This window comes from Galeopterus variegatus, unplaced genomic scaffold (genome assembly GCF_000696425.1).
Source record: "Galeopterus variegatus unplaced genomic scaffold, G_variegatus-3.0.2 Scaffold5051, whole genome shotgun sequence".
Lineage (NCBI taxonomy): Eukaryota > Metazoa > Chordata > Mammalia > Dermoptera > Cynocephalidae > Galeopterus > Galeopterus variegatus.
Window position 1 is genome coordinate 155208 of NW_007731162.1, and position 13080 is coordinate 168287.

Genomic DNA, 13080 nt, shown 5'->3' on the forward strand with positions numbered 1-13080 from the left:
AGAGGGACAAGCGACTTGCCCACAGTTGCACAGAGCAGGGACCACAGAGCAGGGACTGAAACCCTGATCTCCTGACTCAAACCTCACAGCTGTGACTAGCACAGCTCCCTTAATTCCAGCTTCCCTCACATGACACAATTCCTTCTTAGATTCTGAGCTTTCAGCTGAGGCTGGGCAGTTCTTAAGATGGAGTTGCATGAACAACTAAACGTTGATAACAAGGGGGGAGGGACCTAGGGAAGTTCCCTTCCCTCTGGAACGGAAACAGAGCTAACTTTTCTCCGAGTTTAGGATTTGTAAGGAACTGAAACTAACTACAACTGGGGAGGGGGTAGACTAAAAGGGGATGGAGAAATCATGTTGATGCCCTTTTCCTTTCAGCCCCCCAGTGAGAATCCTCACAGAAGCATAACAATCGTGGACTCCATTTTCCCACCTGATGTAGCCCACCCCCACCCCCATGCTGCAGAGCAGAATGGAAACACTCCCACCACCAAGGAGGCATGGAGGGTTGGCGAGCCAAGAAGAATGAGCCCAGGTGCCCTGGATCCAATTCAGAGCAGAGACCACTCTCTCCATCTGGAGTGTCCCAGGCTGAGGCTGGGACAGGATTCAACCTTGCAATGTCTTCTCCAGGAGCACAGTCCTCTGATTGGACTCAGCAATGGCTGGGATGGGTCTGCCAGCCCAGGCATAAAGGAGGAAGAGGCAGGACGTAACCAAGGACAGCACAGAGAACTTTAGAATTGGACCTGGCTTTGGCACAGCATGTCTTGGACCCAACCACCCCATCTGTTGCCCTCCTAAGGCCCCGGAGTGGACAGGGACAGTTCCATCCAGGAACTCTTCTGGATGACTGAGGCACTAGCAGTGCTGCTCCCGGGTATCCCCTTTATCATTCCAGCTAACTTGTGCATGGGTGACCTAGCAGGGCGCCTTTCCAGACTCAACTGCTGAATCGAAAGCACTTCAGTCAGATGTGATGCTGAAGGGAGAACAACAATAATAGCTACCACTTACCCAGAACCTTCAATGTGACAGGTGCTTGATTCAGATGACAGCATCTGCAGGTGGGTATTATTATGCCCCTTCAATAGATGAAGAGACTGGGGCTCAGAGGGGTTAAGTGACTCGTCCAGAGCCACACAGCTATGAGTGGCTGAACTGGGAACCAAACTCAGGTTTGTCTGACTCCAAATACAACGTTCTTTCCACTCTATTGGGCTGCCCCTGGAAGCCAGGAGGAGGCCAGCAGGGCTGTCTGAGTGGGATTTCTGGAGGGGTTTCTTTCTGAAAGTGTGGATTTGGGAAAGCATCCAAGCTTGAGTGAAGAAAAGATGCCTGTCTGCCCACATGTCTGTCTCTCTCCTGGCAGGCTCTAGATCAGGTGCCTTGCGGCCTTGCAGATCTTGTCATGGACCTGAGGGATGGCGTCCTGGCACTGAGCTGCTCCCACAGCTTGTGGTAGAAAGAGCCATCCAACATCTTCCAGAACTCCTCCCGGTTCATGTAGCAGTCAGCATATAGCATCTGGAACCCATGCATGCTTCAGACGAACTTCTCAAACCGCCTCATGCAAGACTTGACCTCAAAGTGTTTCACACGTAGCTCCTCGTATGCTCTGATGTCGACGTAGAGCTCTGCTTCATCTCACTTGGGGTGCACCAGTTCCAGCTGGCTGGGCAGGTTAAACAGGCACAGCCAGATGGGGTACACGTGAATGATGTTGTGGAAGGAGTGCAGGGCCTGTGTCAGGCACTTCATGGGCACCAGCGTGTCCTACACCATGTGGTGCTGCTTGTACAGCTTGTGCAGGGTCTAGCCCTGGGTCAGCTCCAGGAGGGAGATCTTGGGAGGCACCATCCAACCAAAGAGATAGCAGAAGATGAGGTTGTTGCTGAAGGGGATGAGGTCCTGGAGCTCCCAAAAGATGCTGCGTGTATGGCGGTGGTAGTAGTGTCCCAAGGGAATGTGCTCCAGGCCCTCTCAGTTTTTTAGGTAGTTCTCCATGTGCTTGAAGTGCCAGGGCTTGTAGTAATTGCCAATGCGATTCACCTTGCTGGGCTCTGCTTCATCTGTTATGACTCCCATCGTGATGACCGCCTCATCCAAGGAATAGAGCAGCCCTTCCACAAAGTTGTTCTCTGGCCAGTGGGACTCATGGGTGAATATGTCACAGATAACCTCCAGGCCCTACTCTGGCTCAAATCACAGCTTGACACACTGCTTGGTGGGGATGATATGGATCTCAGAAGCCACCAGGAAGCCCATGGTCCCACAGGACCAGGGCACAGCATAGGACAGTTCCGAGTTTTTGGACAGCGTGCATCACACAAAGCTGCCATCAGCCAGGACCAGCTCATAGGTGGTGCAGATGTATTGGAACAGACCATACTTGTGGGATGACAACTTGATGCCTGTACCCATGATCAAGCCCTCCGCTGTGAGGTCACTGAGCTCAGACAATGTGGGCAGACTCCATGCAGTGGAGATCAGCAGGGCAGTCACCTGACCCATTGTCACCAAAGGCTCCACATGAGCAATCTGTTTCTTGGTATTCACCTCCAGAATGTCCATCACCATGATGTTTTTGTGCATCTTTCTTGTACTTCCCCACCTGGCAATGAAACAGTGAGCCAGCAGGGGTGCCCCATGCACCTGAAGGTCTTGCTGCCCCCTTCCTTCCATTCTTGCACCTGCTTCTGGATGTCACACACGCACTGCCCGTGCAGGCGCAGCATGCTGCTGAGCTTCAACACCACCCAGGCATGCACGTAATAGTAGATGTCGAAGATGAACAAGAGCCTCTAACCTGTTTCTTCAGCCTCCTCTGAGCTACTTGATGTCCTTTAGTAAATTCCTTTTCTGCTCTTAAATCATACGTAGATGGTTTCTGTGGCTTGCAATTAAGAATCTTGACAGATGTAATAGTTGATATTAGAAGGACAAATACTTTTATCCCAGTCTGAAAAAGATTAAATAATTTGTTTAAAGCCACTTGAATAGGGCCGGCCCGGTGGCGCACTGGAGAGTGCGCCGCTTGGGAGCGCAGCAGCACTCCCGCCGAGGGTTCGGATCCCATGTGGAGACTGGTTCCCGCTCACTGGCTGAGCGTGGTGCGGGCGCAACACCGAGGGTTGCGATCCCGTCACCAGTCAGTAAAAAAAAAAAGACAAAAAGGAAAAAGAAAAAAAAATAGAATAGCTTTGGGCCGGCCCTGTGGCTCACTCGGGAGAGTGCGGTGCTGATAACACCAAGGCCAAGGGTTCGGATCCACATAGGGATGGCCGGTTAGCTCACTGGGTGAGCATGGTGCTGACAACACCAAGTCAAGGGTTAAGATCCCCTTACCGGTCATCTTTTTTTAAAAAAAAAAAAGCCACTTGAATAATAAGTAGTGCTCCCTGTTCCCATATCCTTTTCATGATGAAAAATGAATATAGACTAGGAATACATCCCATTTATTAGCCTCTGAGCTTCCTTAGGGTAGGCACCATATCTTATTTAACTTTGGATCAGTGTGTATTAGGTTCTTACTAAGGTAACATCAAATAATTGTAGATTTATTGTAAGAGTGCTGTGTGTCATCTTACTTTCTATTTCTAGATCTTTTCACTGTCAAAAGTGCTGTTTATCATTCAAATCTTAACCCAAATATTCTTTCTTCAGAGTTCTTCTCTGATGCTCCAGGCTAGATCAGTGCTCCAACTCCACCTGCTCCCCTCATCCCCCTCTCCGTTGTATGTTCTCAATGCATCCTGTACTTTTCCTGCTGTTACAAGATAAACTTTGGCACATTAAAATTTTAAAGAATATATTTAAGCAGTCAGCAATTCATGAATTGGGCAGCTCCAAATCAGAAGTGATTTGGGATTGCACTGGAGGTAGATGAAGGGAAAGGTTTCATAGAGTGAATGTGGAAGCAGAGCAAAGAAATTATTTGATTGGTTAAAGTTTGAGCAATTGCCTTATTTGTTTTTTTTTTTTTTTTTTAAAGATGACCGGTAAGGGGATCTCAACCCTTGGCTTGGTGTTGTCAGCACCACGCTCAGCCAGTGAGGAAACCGGCCATCCCTATATAGGATCCGAACCCGTGGCCTTGGTGTTATCAGCACCGCACTCTACCGAGTGAGCCACAGGCCGGCCCCTGAGCAATTGCCTTATTTGGACTGTCCTGGTAGGAAGTTCAAGACAATATAACTAATGGCCAGTCAGCCCCTGTGACTGGCTAAGTTCATTTCATTTTCACTACGTAGGAACCAGGGCATTAGAGATGCTTCATTCTAATAGCCTCCCATTTAATTATTTCAGCACTACATATCACCCATTATAATTTGCAATTACAGTCATGTGCATCATAATGACATTTTGATCCACAACACCACATATACAACAGTGGTCCTGTAAGATTACAATGGAGCTGAAAAATTCCTGTTGCCTAGTGATGTCACAGCACAACCATTACACATATAGGAGCAATAGGCTATACCATATAGCCTAGATGTAGTAGGCTATACCATTTAGATTTGTGTAAATATATTCTATGATATTTACACAACAATGTAATCGCCTAATGATGCATTTTCACAATGTATCACTTTCATTAAGCAAGGCATGACTGTATATATTTATTTGTGTTGACAAAGAAAAACAAAGCCCATGCTAAACTGGTAAGGACAGATTTTAATCAGCAATATACTCTTGCAGTAGAGATAAGAGTCTAGTGTAAATTGAATTCAACCTCAGTTTGTAAAGAGGTGACTGGGCATTTTAAAGGGAGAATGAGGTAATAAGGAGAAAGGTAAGTAGGTGCTCAGAAGAGTTAGAGAAATGAAAAGTTATAAAAAACTTGAAGAGGGTGACAAAACTCTCTCCTTTGACCAAAACTGTAGTCAGGCTCCTCTGAATTCTTTCTGGGTTCCCCTCTCTGTCTTTATAGAATCCAGTCTGAGTATGAATCCTGCTGTTAACTTAGCAAAAATCCCTCTTCCTTGGTATCTGACCACCCTCAACAAATGTCTTATTACCCTGCCTTGCCTCCAGCAAGAATTCTGTTGCATCAGTCTAACAAGAATCGCCTTGAGCTCTGAGGTTTCCTCTTAGTAATTTTCCATTCACTGACCCTCACCCTGTTAGTTGGCTATAAATTCCTACTTGCCTAGGCTGTATTGTATTCAGAGTTGAGCTCAATCTCTTTCTATGACTGCAAAACCACACTGCAGTGGTCCCTATACCTATTGCCTCCCTCGAATAAGTCTACCTTACTGTCTTTAAAAAGTGCTTAGGTCTGAATATATGTGTCTCCCCAGATTCAAATGTTGAAACTTACCTCCCAAGATGATGGTATCTGGGAGGTGACTGGCTCATGAAGACAGAGCCAAAGTGAATGGGCTTAGTGCCCTTATAAAAGAGGCTCAAGGTAGTTCTTGGGTTCCTTCTGCCATCTGAGGACACAGCAACTGTTATAAAAAAAATGTAATTCTTACCTGCACTATTGCCTATATAGCTTTAGCTTGCACAAATTGTAACAGAGAAATATGAACTTTAACCTAACCTGCACAAATTGTTCCTGTAAGCACTTACTAATGAGGAAAACATATCTAAAGTTATTTTAAGTGAAGCAGCTTTTAAGAGGTCAAGCAGAAGTCAAGGCAGAACCAGGCATACATTCCAGGAGACAGCCGGTCCCAAGGACTGAACCAGCCCCCACTTATCTTCTGAACACCTGGCTGGTCCAGGGAAGATAAACATTTAACATCTTTTATCGGGGGGCTAACGGTGCTAGTCTTTTGAGCCTAACCATAAATCTTAAGGCGCCACAGTTAATTAACTACTCAGCCTGTTATGAGAGTCTGTCTAAGAGAAAAAAAATGTATAAAAATCCTTGGTATTGTAAGTTCGGGGCCGCTTATGAAAAAAGTGACCCAGCATATGCTGAATAAACACCTCTCGTGGTCCTTGTGAAGCAAGCCCCTCCGGCGGGTGTGGGATTTGTGCCCAGGGCACGGGTCTTACACAACAAGCTGCCATTTATGAAGCAGAAGCTCTCACCAGACATCAAATCTACTGGAATCTTAATCTTGGACTTCCCAGCCTGCAAAACTGTGAGCAATAAATTTCTGTTGTTTATAAAATCACAGTCTAAGGGCCGGCCCGGTGGCTCACTCGGGAGAGTGTGGTGCTGATAACACCAAGGCCACGGGTTCGGATCCTTTGTAGGGATGGCCGGTTTCCTCACTGGCTGAGCATGGTGCTGACAACACCAAATCAAGGGTTAAGATCCCCTTACCGGTCATCTTTTTAAAAAAAATAAATTAATTAATTAAATAAAATCACAGTCTAAGGTATTTTGTTATAGCAGCTCAAATGGACTAAGGTAAAAGTGGCATGAATAATTTTATCTTTAATGCTGAGTTGGTCCACGTAAAGCCCATATGAGTTTGCTAACTGGTGCTTATCTAAGTTAGGTTCTTACCCTTCCACAGAGACTGGGAGACAGGCCCTATCCTCAGGTGTTGGCTGGAACAAACAGTAAATTCTTTTGGTAGGCTTAAGTTTTCTCAAGCAGGCACTTCAAGGGGGGCTAGGGTCATACTAGGGATGTGGCCTTGAGCTGTTAGAAACTGTGTTAGAGTTTAAGTCTTTGCACCAGAAGTCCAAAAGTTTGTGCAAGGATTGGAAGCTTTATTTGGATTACTGGCATCTGGGAAATGACCAGGCTAAAATCATCCTGCATTCTGATACCTGTTCTGGGGTATACAAAGGGGAAGAGGCAGGAAGATGAAATAAGGGTTTTGTCCTACAGGCAAAGGCCGAGGCCGGTCATGAGATCAGCAGAGGGTCTGCATCAGATGTCAGGGTGCTTTGGTGTCATGGAGTCTGCACTAGGTGGACTGGTCAGCTTCAAACCCTTGATGTTATTTTGGGGTTGGAGTACTTATCTCCTAGTGAGAGCTCAAAGACCGTAACCTCAGGTAAGCATCACTGGAACATAAAAATACCCAATTTGTACCTCTAACTAAAGTGGGCGCAATTTTCCTTCAAGAAAGAAGGTGAGTTAATAATCAGCTAGGGTATTTTGTCTTTCTCTTGGAATTCCTTTGTTTGCAGTTGATTAGAAAAGGTAAGAAAAACAAAAAAACTTAAATTTCAATTCTTAATTATAGGTGCACAACATCTAAAGTAAATCAGTAAGAGGGTGTAAAGGGAGATAAACAGAAATAAATTTTTGAGAAGGATCCTTATGGGGCATGATTTCATCCCCAGGCAATTTCAGGCATATGGTCAGTTTCTCAATTCCTCTGCTAACCTCAAGGAATTGATGATTATCAGTTCCTGAGTTAATGGCTAACTGAAATTTTCTGCTTGGTCTTTGGTTACCACAAGGTGGTCATTTTCTGGCTAGAGTCCCTTTCATTTGTAGGCCAATGTTGAGGCCTAGTCAAGAGGAGGACTCAGAGGAGCCTGACTGGAGTTTTGTCAAGGAGAGAATGTCAGGACTGTGTGTTCCTTGACAGCAGGACCATCTTTATTTTATATTCTCAGTACCTGCCGCAGTGAGTGTCTTATGTAGACTAAGCACTCATTAAATGAATAGACCTAAGGGTCACCAGTAAATCACAGGAATACAACCACAAACAGCCAGGCAGCTGAACCTCAAAGAGCTGCCACATAGTTTTGGAATTGGGAAGAAATTCAGAATTCAAGGGTAGGCATCACCCTCATTTAGTAGAGTTTACTTGATCTCTACTGTTATGACTGATCATCTTTTTTTTTCCCCTTTATTTCTGCTTTTGCCTCTACTGTTTCAGCTACTTTCAACCAGATAACTTATCCTCTCCATTGTACATATTTTCTCTTAAGGTTTCTTGCTTATTTGTAGCTTCTGCTTATCCATAGCTCTGCTTATTCTTCATTGCTACTTACTTAAGACCTCTGCTGCCTCATTTGTATTACCTTCTGTCTGTGCATCTTTTGGTTTCTGCTTCCCATTGCCAAATTATCTTCCCATATTTAAATTTCTCAGTGGGGGAAAGCCAGATTCAGTCAGTTAATTACAAGATAGTATATAAATCTCTAGTCTGGTTGGCCCATATTTGACTCTCCCTGGCGCAATAAGGCCTGACCAAGAGGAGATCACTTGGTACTGAATATGACCAGATATGTTTAAGTGGTCCAGGTCCCTCAGAAAGAAAATATTAACCAAAAAACACAAAAATGCCTTTGCATTATGTTTGTAGATTTCTTTTTAGAAAATAAAGTTCGAGGAATTACATTATTAACTTATTCTAGTACAGAATAGAGAAAAAGTTAATGAACTTACCAGTGAGTATTTACATCAACTGAAATAAGGAATCAGATACATTGGTGGGAGTGTCTATGGAAATAAAATGGCTATCGGGCCGGCCCGTGGCTCACTCGGGAGAGTGCGGTGCTGATAACACCAAGGCCATGGGTTCGGATCCTTTGTAGGGATGGCCGGTTCACTCACTGGCTGAGTGTGGTGCTGACAACACCAAGACAAGGGTTAAGATCCCCTTACTGGTCATCTTTAAAAAAAAAAAAAAAAGAAATAAAATGGCTATAAAAATTCATATGTATATATCCTTTGATCCAGCAATTCTACTTTTAGATATTCAGCATAATTCATACTGAATTCATACGTGTAGAATATATTTGCTCATAACCAAGGTTATTCGTTGGAGCAGTATTTGTTATAGCAAAGATTAGGAAAAAAATCTAAAGATACTGACTAAATAATGCTGCAGTCATAAATCACACACAATTTGGCCATTTAAAAAAAATTCCTCATGTATTGATATTGTGAGGACCCACTTGAAACTCCAGAATTAGCCATAAAGATTATTTTAAGCTGAAGAGATTTGAAATTCAATAGATGAAGGGAAAAAAAGCCTCTAGAGCTTTCCTTACCTGACTAAAAGCAGCAACTTCTGGGAAATGAGGCTACCTTAAATCCCCCGATTTACAGCCCTGAAGAAGACGGAGAGATCATTCATATCTATACAGATGAACATTATTGTAACCTAGGGCCCATGGTCTCCTAAATGCCCAGGCACTCACTGCCACCAAAAAGTCTGAAACGGGAAGTGAACCAGTCACACTTTGTTCTGAGTTTCTGTTTTTGCAGGAGGTGGTAGGAAGTCATGAATCATGAAATACTAGACTGCTCTCAAAATATATCAGCTGAAATTGAAATACAGGCCCCAGAGATGAACTTTGGTGAACTTGCCTCATTTTAATGCTAATATCTCCACCCAAGGAGGAGCCAGAATTTCCACAACTACCAATCCCCGATGGGGATGTCTCAATTCACCATCTATGTACTGTAACCTAAACTAGCTGAGGGCTCAAGGTTTAGCCCGAGTAGACAATTTCCTGAGGTCCTGCTGTTGCCCAGAGGTCACATTCTTTCCCAGGTCAAAATGCAAATTTGGCTTCAGAACTGACCAGTTGAGTATGTCCCATAGTCAACCAATCCAAATTGAACAAACCTGTATCCTTCATTTAAATGAGAAGACCTCAACTTTGGCAGGAAGTTAGGTGGGAACTTTGGTGATATAGAATGACCCTTTTCCCTCGTTTGGGGAGATACTGCTTTGGGAAGGATTCCCAGTGTTCTCCTTACTTGTAAATAATAAAGTCTTTTTCTCCTACCCTGGTCTTGGTGGTTAACATTATCACAAACGTTCTTATCTGTTCTCCTGAAAACCTACTTGTCTTTTCTAAAGAAACCTAACCTCCCCCCACATAGAAGTTGTTTCCCCCTTTCCCCTTTTTCCTCCTAAATTATGTATATAAACCTTTAACTTTGGTGTCGAGCCTGGGGCTGGGTCTGGAGCTCACAGACCCCTCAAGCGCATTGTCCAGACTGGGTCACAAACCCTTTACATGCAGGTCTATGAGCTAGGTAACCAGCAACCAGGTCCTTGGAGCCGCAGGTTTGAGAGCATGGTGGTGCTGGCGGCAGATGCCTGAGGCAGTAAACGCCAGCCAAGGTGGTGGGACTGCCCATGTGCACTAACTCCACCCACCCACAACTCGTTTACAAAGAATGCACTGCACCACCCCTAACCAGACCCAAGGTGAGGGGGCCTGATTAAATTATTCTATTTTCCCAACGATCCATCCCTTCAGGGTCCCTTGCCATACAATCTACGCGTTCAGAATCTTCCATTATGTTCCTTAGTGAGGATAGATGACCCTTACATTCACGTATTACATATTCCATCCCAGTCCCAAAAGTCTTTAGCTGTTGCAGCACCAACTCAAAAGTCCGAAGTCTCATCTGAGACTAAAGGCAAAACTCCTTTCAGCTGTGAACCTGTAAAGAGTCAAAAACAAGTTTATCTACTTCCAAGATACAGTGGGACAGGCATTGGGTACACATTCCCATTCCAGAAGTGTCCCGACCCGCGGGATATTCAACGCAGACCCTGGAGGGGGGAGTGGGAATTGGATGGGACAAGAGACACGAGAAATTGAGACAAGACAGTATTCTGATCAAGTCTCATTTATTGATTCTTAGGTTACATCTTATATAGGAAAAAGCAGGCATGCTGCAAAGGGTCTGGAATGTAAAGATATGATAATATCTTGAGGAGAGACAAAGACAGGACATTCAAAGTAAAGGTTGCCGCCCAGAATGTTTATGGTTAAACAGTTTCTGGAGAAGGATAAAAGGTCACTTGCAAATTAACTTGCATAGCCAGGAGCAATCAGTTTCTGGCAATAAGCAGATTTCAAGGCAGTTATCATGTAAAGCACGGCCATCTGAGCAGATTGTCACGTAGGAGCGGTCTCACAAGAAGGGGTGTGGGGCTTCAGGCCCCCAACACAGAAGGGAGTAATAGAAAGGAAAAACAGTCCCCAAACAAATCCAAAACCCAAATGGGGCAAACTTTAAGCACACTGGGGCACCTGGACCCCTAAAGCATTGGGCAACCTTGCTCCTACAGCTCCATCAAGTGCAGCCCATTGAGCTGCCCTGGTGCCTGCTGCTTTTCCAGGCTGGCACTGCACATTGGCAACAGCCCCACAGTTCTGGGCTCCTGGTGGCAGTGGCTCCACCCCTGCAGCAGGTCTTTGCCTGAGTCCCCCGGCTTTTTTATACATCTTCTGAAATCTAGGTGGAGGCTGCCACACCTCCACTGCTCTCACATACTGCTGGCCTGCAAACTAAACACAACATGAATGCCACCAAGGTTTTCAGCTTTTGTTCTTTGGAGGTGCTGAGGCAAGATTGCTCCAGCCAGAGCAGCTGGGAGGCAGGGAGCAGTTTGCTGAGGGCAGCATGTCCCAGGTCTATTCTCCAGAGAAACTCAGTTCTCCTAGGCCTCTGTGATGGGAGGGGTGCTCCCCCAAACTTCTGAAATGCCCTCAGGGCCTTTTCATTATCTTGGCTATTAGCATCTAGCTGCCCCATCCCCAGCTCTTGAATTACTTGAATCAGCTTGGCTTACACCAGCTATTCACTCACAGTCTTGGGCAGTTCTGCAGTGTTAGCCCACAGTTCAGCAATTGCATTCACTCAGTCACTCTTTTCTCGGGTTTATATGGCACCCGATGAACCATCTGCTTTCTCGGGTTTATACAGCACCTGGCCAGCCATCATGTTGAAGTGGCACCCTCTGAGTCTTCTTGGGCTTAAGTGGCACCTGGCGAGCCATCTGCCTTCAGACAAACATGACATGCGTTTACTACATCATCTCCAGAGCATGTTACACCATCCACCCTAGATCCCATAGCTGCAGCAGCCAGGGGTTCTCCCTCTTTCTGCTGTTTTATTGTCTCCCCAAGTCAACCAGTTCAGCATGGTTATATGGGACATAGGTGGTGAACTGGGTCACCTGTGGATTGCCCACCGGTTGTCCACCTGGTCCCACAGGCTGCTTGTGTTTTATTTTCTGATGCACAACAGGTCATGCCTGGAGATGCACGGTCCCCCCAACTCACCACTGGGTTCATTGTTGTCACTGCTGTGAGAGGCAGGAGTGGCCAGTCACTGCATGTCATCCTCCAGGACATTTATCCTTGCTTCCCACAACTCTGCTTTCTGCCATAAATCTTGATCAGTTTGCAGCATAGTGAGCAGCAGCCAGGCTCTGGTGAGCAGAAAAGTGGCCACCAGGCACCACATGCTCAAGGATAGCACATTTCCTCCCCTTCCCAAGGTGTATTCTGCCGTAGTGCCTGGTCTATGCTGCCTTGCAATACAGTGAGCAGCAACCAGATCCTGGTCAACAGGAAGGTGGCCATAGGGCACAACATGTTCAAAAGTAGCCACATTTCCTCCTTCTTTGAAGGGCTTTTGGCTCCCGTACCTGCTCAGAATCCTGTCACAGACTATGCCAATTGTCAAGCTCTTTTACCTGCCTGTCATCCTGCTGCCTGGGCCAATTGTCAAGCTAAGGCTGGGTCTTGAGCTCACAGACCCCTCAAGACTGTTGTCCAGACTGGGTCGCAAACCCTTCACACACAGGTCTATGAGCTAGGTAACTGGCAAACAAGTCCTTGGAGCCATAGGTTCGAGAGCATGGCTGCGTGGGCAGTGGATGCCTGAGGCAGTAAATGCCAGCCAAGGTGGTGGCGCCAGCCAAGGTGGCGGCGCCAGCCATGCGTACTAACCCCACCCACACATAACTTGTTTACAAAGCATGGGCTGCACCACCCCCAACCAGAACCAAGGTGAGAGGGCTTGATTAAATTATTCTATTTTCCCAACATTTAGCCATTTGACTAGCCAGCTATTTCTTTTCTTGGCTCTCCTTATGCATATGAAATTAACCTTTTTCTCCCATTAATCTGTCTTTTGTCAGTTAAATTTGCAGGTCTGCAGATTCTGAACATGACAGTGTAGAGGAAAAGTTTTTTTCTTCACGTACAACATAGAAAGTTATCCAAAATGTATGAGTTATCCAAAATGTATGGTTAAAGCGAAGTGAAGTATTCAATGCTAACATTTTCTTGCATCTTGCATAACATTGTTCCTTGTATAAACAATCTTTGGGAAGTATATAAGAAACTGATAACAATGATTACCTCCAGAAAGGTAAATTGGGT

The 13080-nt window shown here is 45.4% G+C and overlaps 1 pseudogene; it reads right to left on the minus strand.

The window, feature by feature from the left end:
- Positions 1 to 1378: 1378 nt before the first annotated feature.
- On the minus strand, positions 1379 to 2807 carry LOC103604252 (annotated as a pseudogene).
- Positions 2808 to 13080: the final 10273 nt, after the last annotated feature.